The following is a 14,389-nucleotide window of genomic DNA, read 5'->3' on the forward strand; positions in this document are numbered from 1 at the left end:
GCCCTCTCCCCCAAAAACCTCCCTCTCCCAAAATCCTAGGAAGAGATTGGCGAAAGAAGGCGCACAGGCCGCCCCCACGCCGGGTATTTATGGTGGGATGAGTTGCCTCCAAAGCCACGCCTCCTAAAGAAGATGTACTCGCACCGAAACGTGCGTTGGGGAGTGAGTCCCAGGACACCTGCCTAACACGTTATGGGTAAATATCACATTTAACTGCAGTGCCACTGTTTTATTCATGTCTCTTGCATCAGTAGCTGGCATGATTTGACAAGTCTGGTATGTGCACATGCTGAACTATCTGGGAGTAGGTGGGAGTGGTTGGAGTCCACAGGGACATATGGTATTCTTTAACTCCTCTATTGCTCTCAGCTTTTTCGGCATGCTATGCAGGCTCTATTAGGAGCTAATGGGAGTGGTTGGCATTCACAGGGATGTATAATGTGCTTCCAAATTTAACCCTTTGTGCTATCTTTGTGCTACCAGCATACAGATAGGCTTTAAATTTATTTTTACTGCTGTGATATTTTTATAAATTTACTATGGCACTCTGATTTGGTATATTTACTATATTGTGCTGGCCCAATTGTGTAGGCAGGACCTACCGGCACTCACTTATTTGGAATTTTTGTCATGTACCTCATATTGTTATAAACATTAATGATTGCTCCAAGAACTGTATGCACTTGCACACTAACAGTTCTAGTTTTATGTATATGGATATTTAACAAAAGTTTTGTGTACGTTTGTATATTGTGAGCTTCTGACTCGTCTTTTCTCCTGTATTATTATATATATTTGAGTCGCTCTGCTCTTTATAATATGCAGTTTAGCATTAATGCTACTTCATGCATGGTATTTTTGTAGGAAGAATGTCTTTGGGATTATTTTTCAAATTGGCTTGACATGAAGAGCTTTTACCCATGTGGCCATTGCAAAGGATGCATGAACATGACTAAAAGTTGAACTTTTTTAACGTGGCCGGTGATAGAACCTTTTCTATTAGACATTTCATCACATGCTCCACCAAATGAGTAGCTTATAGCACACAATGCCCTTGTGGCAAACTCTATCATACTCACAACCCGGAAACTGAGAATCCACACACGAGAACACGTGAGAGACATAGAGAAAAGACGGACAACTGAGGACCCTTCACTTTTGAAAACGGTACCAAGACACTTCTACCATTATCACAAAAGTGACTCTAGCCTTCTCAAAGTAAAAGGCATTGATGTAGTACAGATGGGTTCGAGGGGACGGGATGTAGTTAAAACATTAGCAAAACTTGAGAGTAAATGAATCTATAGATTGGGTAGCATAGTCCCATACAGGCTAAATGAGAATTTCAGGTTCAGTGCATTCCTATAATGGTATTTAGCATATTGTTTTACAATTTTTGCATTTTAGGGGAATAGGGTATTTTGTACAGGGATTTGTTTTAACAATTTGTGGTTTTAACACTTATTAATTTTGTATCACTTACGTAGTTACTTTCATGTCTCTGTGCTGTTGGATCTTTTCACTTTTACTGCTTGGAGTGCCCTTGCCTCGGTGGCTGTGACGTGTCATTTGAAGAACAGAGTCGCTTGCATCTGGAAGATTTGAATTTAATAATTATTGTTGTGCACGGACTTAACCTACTGTAGTATTAAAATAATTTTCTTATGTTTGTTTCTATTTATGAATAGTGTTGAGCATTCCGATACCGCAAGTATCGGGTATCGGCCGATATTTGCTGTATCGGAATTCCGATACCGAGTTCTGATATTTTTGTGATATCGGAAATCGGAATCGGAAGTTCCCAGTGTATGGTTCCCAGGGTCTGGAGGAGAGGAGACTCTCCTTCAGGCCCTGGGATCCATATTCATGTAAAAAATAAAGAATTAAAATAAAAAATATGGATATACTCACCCGTCCGGCGGCCCCTGGACCTTACTGATGTAACCGGCAGCCTCTGTTCCTAAGAATGAGGAGTTTAGGACCTGCGATGATGTCGCGGCTTGTGATTGGTCGCGTGAGCGGTCACATGAGCGGTCATGTGACCAATCACAAGCTGCGACGTCATCGAAGGTCCTAAACTCCTCATTCTTAGGAACGGAGGCTGCCGGTTACATCGGTAAGGTCCAGGGCTCATCCGAGGGTGAGTATATCCATATTTTTTATTTTAATTCTTTATTTTTTACATGAATATGGATCCCATGGCCTGAAGGAGAGTTTCCTCTCCTTCAGACCCTGGGAACCATCCGGGATACCTTCCGATACTTGTGTCCCATTGACTTGCATTGGTATCGGGTATCGGTATCGGCGATATCCAATATTTTTTGGATATCGGCTGATACCATCCGATACCGATACCTTTGAGTATCGGAAGGTATCGCTCAACACTATTTATGAACTGTACTAAGCACGTTATTACATTTTATGTATTATTTATATGTATTGTTTAGCTAGTCATATTGACTATGTTATGTTTATTTATAATTTCCAGCTCTTTGCACTTTAGTATTGATAATTTTATCCTTTACAATAGAATTCATATTATTATAATGCATCAACTTTATTTTTTATGAGTCACAGCTAATTATTTAAGTTCACATTTGGAATCATCACAATCTGTTTAATGCCATTTTTTTTGTACACCAGATGTACCTGGAATGAGCGCGCTTTTTACTTTCTGCTGCTCTAGTACTTGTTCCATCCCTGTCACCACATGATCAGCTGGCACGCATAGCGGCCTGTTGTGAACTCTATTTCTGGGCTCCCTCTTGTGGTCACAAGTGGTACTGTGTGAGTGCTGTCTTTCTGCAGGTTTGTGACTGGCATCAGCTGTCTCGTTATCTGTGAGCTGGTTTTCTATTTAAGCTCACTTGGACTCTTAGTCTATGCCTGCTGTCATTGTATTCAGTGCTATTCTGATTGCTCCTGTCTACATCCGTAATCAGTCTCTCCATGAGAAGCTAAGTTCTGTTTGTTTATTCTTGCTCATCTATGTTCAATATGCTTCCTAGAATATTATGAGTTTTGTCCAGCTTGCTAATATGTGATTTCTCTGCTTGCTGGTAGCTCTGGGGTGCTGAGTTGCTCCCCCCACATCGTTAGTTGGTGTGGGGGTTCTCGCATTCTCTGCGTGGATATTTTTGTATAGGGTTTTTACTGACCGCACAGATCCCTCGCTATTTTCTGCTATCTAGTGTTAGCGGGCCTCATTTGCTTAACCTGTTTCATCTCTGCGTTTGTCTTTTCCTCTTAACTCACCGTTATTATTTGTGGGGGGCTGTTCTATATCTTTGGGGTTATTTCTCTGAGGCAAGTGAGGTCTTACCTTATCTCTAGGGGTAGTCAGTTTCTCAGGCCGTGAAGAGACGTCTAGGATTTCAGGAAACGTTCCACGGCTACCTTTAGTGTGTTTGGTTAGGATCAGGTTTTGCGGTCAGTCCAGTTACCACATCCCCAGAGCTTGTCCTATTTTCTCTGACTTAGCTGGTTAGATTTGTGATCCTAAGCCACTGGGATCATAACAGTACAGCAGGCCAGAAAAGTGTTTAATGCATCGCAGAAGTGGGATAAGAGAAGTCCTGAGTACAATTTATTTTTTTTTCCTCTCCCTTTGTGCAGTCTGTCCAGCTTCTCTCATCCCCTTAATCTCTGGGTGGCTTTGAGTTCAGCTGCAGACATGGATATTCATAGTCTGACTTCTAGTGTGGATCATCTTGCTGCAAGGGTGCAAAGCATTCAGGATTTTGTTGTTCACAGTCCTATGTCTGAGCCAAAAGTACCTATTCCTGAGTTGTTTTCTGGAGATAGATCTCGGTTTCTGAATTTTAAGAATAATTGTAAATTATTTCTTTCTTTGAGACCTCGTTCCTCTGGTGATTCCACTCAGCAAGTTAGAATTGTTATCTCCCTGTTACGTGGCGACCCTCAAGATTGGGCCTTCTCCCTGGCACCGGGAGATCCTGCATTGCTGAATGTGGATGCGTTTTTTCTGGCGCTTGGATTGCTTTATGAGGAACCTAATCTTGAGAACCAGGCAGAAAAGGCCTTGCTGGCTCTCTCTCAGGGCCAGGATGAAGCTGAGGTGTATTGTCAAAAATTTTCAGGAAATGGTCGGTGCTTACTCAATGGAATGAGTGTGCCCTGGCTGCAAATTTCAGAGAAGGTCTTTCTGAAGCCATTAAGAATGTTATGGTTCCCCACGCCTGCCAGTCTGAATGACTCAATGGCTTTGGCCATTCAGATTGATCGGCGTTTGCGGGAGCGCAAATTTGCGCACCATCTGGCGGTGTTTTCTGAACAGAGACCTGAGTCTATGCAATGTGACCGAATTCAGACCAGAATTGAGCGGCAAAATCATAGACATCAAAATGGGTTGTGCTTTTACTGTGGTGATTCAACTCATGTTATCTCAGCATGCTCTAAGCGCGTAAAAAAGATCACTAAATCTGTCACCGTTGGTACTATACAGCCTAAATTCATTTTGTCTGTTACTTTAATTTGTACTTTGTCATCCTACTCGGTTATGGCTTTTGTGGATTCAGGTGCTGCCCTGAACCTGATGGATTTGTCGTTTGCCAGGCGCTGTGGTTTTGTCCTGGAGCATTTGGAATTCCCTATTCCACTGAGGGGTATTGATGCTACACCATTGGCTGAGAATAAGCCTCAGTATTGGACTCAAGTGACCATGTGCATCACTCCTGTGCATCAGGAGGTGATTTGCTTTCTTGTGCTGCATAATCTGCATGATGTTGTCGTTTTGGGTCTGCCATGGCTGCAGGCCCATAATCCAGTTCTGGATTGGAAAGCTATGTCTGTTTCAAGTTGGGGTTGCCAGGGGATTCATGGCGATGCTCCTTTGGTGTCAATTGCTTTTTCCACTCCTTCTGAGGTCCCTGAGTTTTTGTCGGACTACCAGGATGTATTTGATGAGCCCAGATCCGGTGCCTTGCCTCCTCACAGGGATTGTGATTGTGCTATAAATTTGATTCCTGGTAGTAAGTTCCCTAAGGGACGACTTTTTAATTTGTCTATACCAGAACATGCCGCAATGCGGAGTTATATAAAGGAGTCTTTAGAGAAGGGACATATTCACCCGTCCTCCTCCCCTCTTGGTGCAGGATTCTTTTTTGTGGCCAAGAAGGATGGTTCTCTGAGACCTTATATAGATTATCGTCTTCTAAATAAAATCACGGTCAAATTTCAGTATCCTTTGCCATTATTATCTGATCTGTTTGCTCGGATTAAGGGGTCCAGTTGGTTCACCAAGATAGATCTTCGTGGTGCGTATAACCTTGTGCGTATTAAGCAGGGGGATGAATGGAAAACAGCATTTAATACGCCCGAGGGCCATTTTGAGTACTTGGTGATGCCTTTTGGACTCTCTAATGCTCCTTCTGTGTTCCAGTCCTTCATGCATGACATCTTCCGAGAATATCTGGATAAATTTATGATTGTGTATCTGGATGACATTTTGGTCTTTTCTGAGGACTTGGAGTCCCATGTGAAGCAGGTCAGGATGGTATTTCAGGTCCTGCGTGCTAATGCCTTATTTGTGAAAGGCTCAAAATGTCTCTTCGGAGTACAGAAGGTTTCCTTTTTGGGTTTTATTTTTTCTCCTTCTACTATTGAGATGGACCCAGTCAAGGTCCAGGCTATTCATGACTGGACTCAGCCTACATCTGTTAAGAGTCTTCAGAAGTTCTTGGGTTTTGCTAATTTTTACCGTCGCTTCATCGCTAATTTTTCTGGCGTGGTTAAGCCCTTGACGGATTTGACCAAGAAAGGTTCTGATGTGACTAATTGGTCTCCTGCGGCAGTGGAAGCCTTTCGGGAGCTGAAGCGCCGGTTTTCTTCAGCTCCAGTATTATGTCAGCCTGATATCTCTCTTCCTTTCCAGGTCGAGGTGGATGCTTCTGAGATTGGAGCAGGGGCTGTTTTGTCACAGAGAAGCTCTGATGGCTCTGTGATGAAGCCTTGTGCCTTCTTTTCAAGAAAGTTTTCGCCTGCCGAGCGGAATTATGATGTTGGTAATCGGGAATTGTTGGCTATGAAGTGGGCATTTGAGGAGTGGCGACATTGGCTCGAGGGAGCTAGGCATCGTGTGGTGGTCTTGACTGATCACAAAAATCTGATTTATCTCGAGTCTGCCAAGCGCATGAATCCTAGACAGGCTCGTTGGTCGTTGTTTTTCTCCCGTTTCGATTTCGTGGTCTTGTACCTGCCTGGTTCGAAGAACGTGAAGGCTGATGCCCTTTCTAGGAGTTTTGTGCCTGACTCTCCGGGAGTTTCAGAGCCGGCTGGTATCCTCAAAGAGGGAGTGATTTTGTCTGCCATTTCCCCAGATTTGCGACGAGTGCTGCAGAAATTTCAGGCTGAGAGACCTGACCGTTGCCCACCAGAGAGACTGTTTGTCCCAGATAGATGGACCAGCAGAGTTATTTCCGAGGTTCATTCTTCGGTGTTGGCAGGTCATCCTGGGATTTTTGGTACCAGAGATTTGGTGGCTAGGTCCTTCTGGTGGCCTTCCTTGTCGCGGGATGTGCGTTCCTTTGTGCAGTCCTGTGGGATTTGTGCTCGGGCTAAGCCTTGCTGTTCTCGTGCCAGCAGTTTGCTTTTGCCTTTGCCTGTCCAGAAGAGGCCTTGGACGCACATTTCCATGGATTTTATTTCAGATCTTCCAGTATCTCAGAGAATGTCTGTCATCTGGGTGGTGTGTGATCGTTTTTCCAAAATGGTCCATTTGGTGCCCTTGCCTAAGTTGCCTTCCTCCTCCGATTTGGTTCCTTTATTTTTTCAGAATGTGGTTCGCTTGCACGGCATCCCTGAAAATATTGTGTCTGACAGAGGATCCCAGTTTGTGTCCAGATTTTGGCGGATTTTTTGTGCTAAGATGGGCATTGATTTGTCTTTTTCGTCGGCCTTCCATCCTCAGACGAATGGCCAAACCGAGCGAACTAATCAGAACTTGGAAACTTATTTAAGATGTTTTGTTTCTGCTGATCAGGATGATTGGGTGACTTTTTTGCCATTGGCCGAGTTTGCCCTTAATAATCGGGCTAGTTCTGCTACTTTGGTTTCGCCTTTTTTCTGCAATTCTGGTTTTCATCCTCGTTTTTCCTCGGGTCAGGTTGAGCCTTCTGACTGTCCGGGGGTGGATTCTGTGGTGAATAGGTTGCAGCAGATTTGGAACCATGTGGTGGACAATTTGAAGTTGTCACAGGAGAAGGCTCAGCGCTTTGCCAACCGCCGTCGCGGTGTTGGTCCCCGACTTCGTGTTGGGGATTTGGTATGGCTGTCTTCTCGGTATGTTCCTATGAAGGTTTCCTCTTCTAAATTCAAGCCTTGCTTCATCGGTCCTTATAAGATTTTGGAAATCCTTAACCCGGTGTCTTTTCGTTTGGACCTCCCAGCATTGTTTGCCATTCATAATGTGTTCCATAGGTCTTTGTTGCGGAGGTATGTGGTGCCTGTGGTTCCTTCTGTTGAGCCTCCTGCTCCGGTGCTGGTTGAGGGCGAATTGGAGTACGTGGTGGAGAAGATCTTGGATTCTCGTATTTCCAGACGGAGGCTTCAGTATTTAGTTAAGTGGAAGGGCTATGGTCAGGAGGATAATTCCTGGGTTGTCGCCTCTGATGTTCATGCGGCCGATTTGGTTCGTGCCTTCCATGCGGCTCATCCTGATCGCCCTGGGGGTCTTGATGAGGGTTTGGTGACCCCTCCTCAAGGGGGGGTACTGTTGTGAACTCTATTTCTGGGCTCCCTCTTGTGGTCACAAGTGGTACTGTGTGAGTGCTGTCTTTCTGCAGGTTTGTGACTGGCATCAGCTGTCTCATTATCTGTGGGCTGGTTTTCTATTTAAGCTCACTTGGACTCTCAGTCTATGCCTGCTGTCGTTGTATTCAGTGCTATTCTGATTGCTCCTGTCTACATCTGTAATCAGTCTCTCCATGAGAAGCTAAGTTCTGTTTGCTTATTCTTGCTCATCTATGTTCAATATGTTTCCTAGAATATTATGAGTTTTGTCCAGCTTGCTAATATGTGATTTCTCTGCTTGCTGGTAGCTCTGGGGTGCTGAGTTGCTCCCCCCACATCGTTAGTTGGTGTGGGGGTTCTCGCATTCTCTGCGTGGATATTTTTGTATAGGGTTTTTTACTGACCGCACAGATCCCTTGCTATTTTCTGCTATCTAGTGTTAGCGGGCCTCATTTGCTTAACCTGTTTCATCTCTGCGTTTGTCTTTTCCTTTTAACTCACCGTTATTATTTGTGGGGGGCTGTTCTATATCTTTGGGGTTATTTCTCTGAGGCAAGTGAGGTCTTACTTTATCTCTAGGGGTAGTCAGTTTCTCAGGCCGTGAAGAGACGTCTAGGATTTCAGGAAACGTTCCACGGCTACCTTTAGTGTGTTTGGTTAGGATCAGGTTTTGCGGTCAGTCCAGTTACCACATCCCCAGAGCTTGTCCTATTTTCTCTGTCTTAGCTGGTTAGATTTGTGATCCTAAGCCACTGGGATCATAACAGCGGCCGTTACCATGGCCACCTGCTGGCTTGTGGTTAACTTGCCAGAGGTGACAAGTCATTTCCAGTAGATAGGCCAAAGAACAGCGCACCACACAGTAATTCCATGGTAACCCTGGCGGCACACGTGACACATCTTAGTGCAATTAATTGGTCTGCGTCAAATATTTAAGTTTAATTGTCCCTCTTCCTTGTCACACCACCTGATGAAGTGAGGAAGAAACGTGTGTCGGGGTCGAGGAACGCGGTGTGGACATCTGTACACATAAGGTAATGGCCATGGGCAGCTTGCCCCTTTGTTTACATGATGTACTGTATAGCAGTATAGTAATTTTATACTTTGCCTAACCGGGTTTGCGGTAGTGACAAGCCATTTAAGCGTATAGCAGAGTCCCCAGACATCAATTATTAGGTGCTTTGGTATATTTGCATGCACTGAGCATGCTTCTGTCACCATCGTACACCCCCTATTTAAGCACATGCACTTTAAACAACTATTTAATATTCAAGGCACTATATGAAGTTTTTTTAATAATAATAATAATAATAATCTTTATTTATATAGCACCAACATATTCCGCAGCGCTTTACAGTTTAACAGTTTCAAACACAACAGTCATAGGTGACAATGTTAACAATACAGCAATAAAGCAAAATAAGACGACCCTGCTCGTGAGAGCTTACAATCTACAATGAGGTGGGGAGATACAAAGTACAGGTGTGTATTTACAATGATGTATTTACAATGATGGTCCAGCCATCTTCAGGGGGTGGGGGGTAGGTGAGATAGTGAATGGGCTACACACACAAACATAAAATGACTGATTAGGGAACGCGATAGGCCGCTCTGAACAAATGAGTTTTGAGTGAGCGCCTAAAGCTATGCAAGTTGTGGATGGTCCTAATATCTTGGGGTAGAGCATTCCAGAGGATTGGCGCAGCACGGGAGAAGTCTTGGAGTCGGGAGTGGGAGGTACGGATTAGTGCAGAGGTTAGTCGAAAGTCGTTTGCAGAGCGCAGAGGTCGGTTAGGCCGATAGACAGAAATGAGGGAGGAGATGTAAGGGGGTGCAGCACTGTGGAGAGCTTTGTGGGTGAGAACAAGTACTTTGAATTGTATCCTGTAATGAATGGGCAGCCAGTGTAATGACTGGCGAAGAGCGGACACGTCCGAGTAACGATTAGCCAGATGGACGACCCTGGCTGCTGCATTAAGGAAAGACTGGAGAGGGGAAAGTCGCGTGAGGGGGAGGCCAATTAAAAGAGAGTTACAGTAGTCCAGACGGGAGTGGATTAGGGCGACAGTGAGAGTTTTTGTTGTCTCCATGGTGAGAAAAGGGCGGATTCTAGAGATGTTCTTTAGGTGTAAGCGGCACGAGCGGGCAAGAGATTGTATGTGGGAGGTGAAGGAGAGATCGGAGTCAAACATGACACCCAGACAGCGTGCCTGCTGCCGGGGTGTTATTATGGTGCCACCCACAGAGAGGGAAATGTCAGATTTAGGGAGGTTAGTAGAAGGCGGGAGCAGAAGAAGTTCAGTTTTGGAGAGGTTGAGCTTCAGATAGAGAGCGGACATGATGTTAGAGACTGCAGACAGACAGTCAGTGGCGTTCTGTAGTACAGCGGGGGTAAGGTCAGGGGCTGACGTGTATAGTTGTGTGTCATCAGCATAAAGATGGTACTGAAAGCCAAATCTGCTGATGGTCTGTCCAATTGGGGCCATGTAGAGGGAGAAGAGAAGGGGGCCAAGGACTGAGCCCTGAGGTACCCCGACAGTGAGAGGAAGAGGAGATGAAGTGGAGCCGGAGAACAGAACACTGAAGGAGCGTTCAGAAAGATAGGAAGAGAACCAGGAGAGAGCAGTGTCCTTAATGCCTAGTGACTGGAGCCTAGAGAGTAGGAGAGGGTGGTCAACAGTGTCGAAAGCTGCAGAAAGATCGAGGAGAATGAGCAGAGAGTGGTCACCGTTACATTTTGCTGTCAGAAGGTCATTGGTCACCTTGATGAGTGCAGTTTCTGTTGAATGTAGGGGGCGGAACCCGGACTGTGAAGGGTCTAGGAGGGAATGAGTGGAGAGGTAACGGGTAAGGCGGGAGTAGACTAGGCGCTCCAGGAGTTTTGAGATGAAGGGTAGATTGGAGACCGGTCTGTAGTTGTTTGCACATGATGGGTCAAGGGTGGGTTTTTTTAGTAATGGAGTAATGATAGAGTGTTTGAAGGAGGAGGGGAAAATGCCAGAGGAGAGGGAGAGATTAAAGATTGCAGTTAGGTGAGTTGTGACGACTGGAGAGAGAGACTGGAGGAGGTGTGAGGGAATGGGGTCGGTGGTGCATGTAGTCGGACGAGAAGAGGAGAGGAGCTTGGAGACTTCTTCTTCTGTGATGGGATCGAATGTGGAGAGTGAGCCAGGGGAGATGCAGGGAGGAATGGGAGTCATTGCACTTGGTGTCTGGGAGCGGATTTCCTGACGGATGTTATCTATTTTCTCTATAAAGTGGGAGGCCAGGTCATCAGCACAAATGTCTGTGATAGGGTCTTGTGCTTTTGGCCTGAGGAGGGAGTGAAATGTGTCAAAAAGTTTCTTGGGGTTGTTGGATAGTGAGGAGATCAGGGTGGTGAAGTAGGTCTGTTTGGCAAGGTGAAGGGCAGCGTTATAGGTCCTTAACATAAATTTGAAGTGCAAGAAGTCTTCTGGGGTGCGAGTTTTCCTCCATAAGCGTTCAGCACACCTGGAGCATCGCTGGAGGAATCGGGTTTGCGATGTGAGCCAGGGCTGTTTCACTCTGTGTTTGGAGGTTCTGAAGGTGAGGGGAGCTACTTGGTCTAGGGTGCTTCTAAGAGTGTCATTGAAGTAATGTACAGCCAGATCAGGACAGGGACAAGAGGAGACTGGGGACAGTGATGAGTGTAAGGAGTCTGAAAGTGTGTGAGGATTAATAGCATGTAGATTTCTGAAAATTTGGCTGCACTTACTATCTAAACATTGTTAATTGGCATGTGCGATTGTTAATGTGTTCAATCAGTGTCACCAGTCATTAACATTCCTCACATTTGTGGCATTTCTTTTATTCTTGTTACCATTGTAATATTTTATTTGTTATCCTCTTGTGCATTGCTGGCCACTTCTCTCTAAGGAGAGTATATAGTGTGACAGTTGGGGATTCATTACATAGTTTAAAAGTAGTGTTTATTGACTTGTATATAACTATATCTTTGATACCATGGACATTGACATCATCATTTCAAAGAGTACTTGATTATTTGGAGTTTTAACAAAACCAACATGAGCACTTAATTCCACCTACAAGCTAAAGCATTATGTATCTGTCCTTCATATACAATCATACTTGATCAGAAAGGGAGAAAAAAATTGATGTTGTGATGTTGCATTAAGAATACAGATGAGTAGCAGAAGTCCAGTCGGATAATGCTACTTGCTCTTTATTTTCTTCAGTGGTGAGTGCCTACCTGCATTTTAGCTATAAAGAAAGTCAGAGTAGTTTGAAGTACACCTCCTGTTTTGTCAGTATCTCATGTTGCTGTGGATCCAGCTCTATGTACTCAGACTGACTTCTATATATAAGCACAATATAGTACAAGCTGGCCACTCAGTGCATGAAAAGATGATTTCCATTATAGCTAGCTCAGAAAACTTTGAAAATGCAAGTAGTCAAAAAACACTGTGTTATTATAACTTATATATATATAAAACCAAATAACCTTAATAAGAGGAATTAAATTGACATCTACTTTAAAGTACAATTTCTATATAGAGAGGATTTGGTTGACCTCAAATTCGTAGAAAGAGATAGTGTTATGCTGGTTTGAGAGTCTAGGAGACTTAAAGGAGCTAAAATCTAACTTGGCCTAAGATTTGCAGCAATTGAAAAGAACAAACACAGCAATGCTTACCCTCCCTAGGCTGAGCGCTGCATCTCAGTCGCTGCCCTGGTCTCTTGAGAGACCGAAGTGGTGATGTTATGACTAATATAAGCGAGACTGCCACAACCAATCATTGGTCTCAGTGGTGATGCTGATGATGTGCAACAGGAGTCTCTCAGCTCAGTGATTTGCTACAGTGGTCAAGATGTAGTTGTAGCATCACTGCTGCAGCCTGTCAACAAGACCTGTGCAGGATTGTTGGACTTGGGGATGGCGAGTATTCTGGTGTTTTGGTATTTTTTAAAGCTTCAATTATGTGGCCAAATAAAAATTTCATCTCAGACACCTCCTTTAGAAAAAAAAAACTATTTCTATCCATGGGGCATAGCAGAGAGAGAGATGGAAGCTGTTCAGTAAATTAAGTTTGGAAGAGAGCTACATGTGGAGGGTCCCCTGGAGTAAATTGTATCTGTATCTATATATTCTTTGCTTCTAGCCAGATTCAATTTCACTGACATATACAGTAGTACGCCTGTGCCCATGAGATCTATCCACTGGTTCAAAGTTACAGGTATCTTCCCCTGAAATATTGATGACATATGAGATCAGTGGGGGTCCGCACCGCAACCCTACCCATCAGCTGAACTTCACTCTAGGGGTAGCCATACATAAACAGCATATGGGACACAACAGCCCTATTCATTGCTTAGTGTCCATGCCCTTTAGCTTCCATCCACCTTAGTGGCCACAACTAAGTAGGGCACTTAATCTCACATTTGCCATTTGGGGCTGCTGTGTTCTGTCTCATATACTGCTTATATCCAGGATGAACAAATTTCTGTTGATTTATTTGAATTTTGTGTGCCGGACCTCCACAGATCTTACATTATGACTAGTGATGAGCGAGTATACTCATTACTCTTTAAATTTTTTGATGTACGGGGAGTATGGGTGTCTGAAAGATAAACATCCCAACACATCAACCTGGGCACCTATGGGCAACATCCAAACTACATACCTCATTGATATGGTCTCAATAGACTTTTTACATCTCGAGACGTGCATGGGAGGTTACGAATAGAGATGAGCAAATTTGATCGGGTCAGGGCTTACTCGGCAAGATATAGCGCTTACTGAATAAGCTGCAGAGGGAACTTGGCTTCCTCGATCGCTTGGGTTGTGTGACAGTCATGACACATGCATGGAGAGCCTGTGTGCTGTGAATCTGAACAGCTAATCAGCGATCCAGGAAGCCGGGTGCCCTCTGCAGCTTCTTCGGTAAGCGCTGTAGCTTGGCGAATAAGCCCTGACCCAATCAAATTTGCTTATCTCTAGTTACAAATACATCTTGGTAGTGATGGACCATTTTAATCAATTTGCTCAAGCATATGCCACCACCAATAAATCTGGTCGAACAGCGGCAGAGAAGATCTTCAATGATTTTGCTTTGAAGCTTGGGTCCCTACGAGGTTACACCAAGACCAAGGAAGAGAATTTGAGAACCATCTCTTTGCCAAGTTAGGAAAGTACTGTAGAATTCAGAGATCTCACACAACACCCTATCACCCAGAGGGTAATGGACAAGTGGAACATTTAAACCATTATTGTCAATGTTCTGCACTTTAACAGCTGATGAGAAGAAAGACAGGAAGAGTTCTCTGTCAAAAATGGTTCATGCCTATAACTGTACAAATGTCAGGACTCTGAACATTTTTTACCTTTTGTGCATTACTGCCCTTTTCCAAGATGGCGTCTTTGGTCTCATGTGCACTATGTCTTCCTGCTATAAAACTCCACCCCAGCCTTCAGTCTGTGCTAGAGTATTCTGCCTTGCGTCCAGCTCCTGACCTCTGATTACTCCCTGGCTATACACCTGCTCCTGTGAACCTGTGTGGTGATCCTGCTACTCTGCTCTGAGATCCTGCTACTCTGCTCTGAGTTCCTGCTGCATTCACAAGTTTCCAGTAATCCTCCTTCATCTGTTGTTCGTGTTTA

This window comes from Ranitomeya variabilis, chromosome 1 (genome assembly GCF_051348905.1).
Source record: "Ranitomeya variabilis isolate aRanVar5 chromosome 1, aRanVar5.hap1, whole genome shotgun sequence".
Taxonomy (NCBI): domain Eukaryota; kingdom Metazoa; phylum Chordata; class Amphibia; order Anura; family Dendrobatidae; genus Ranitomeya; species Ranitomeya variabilis.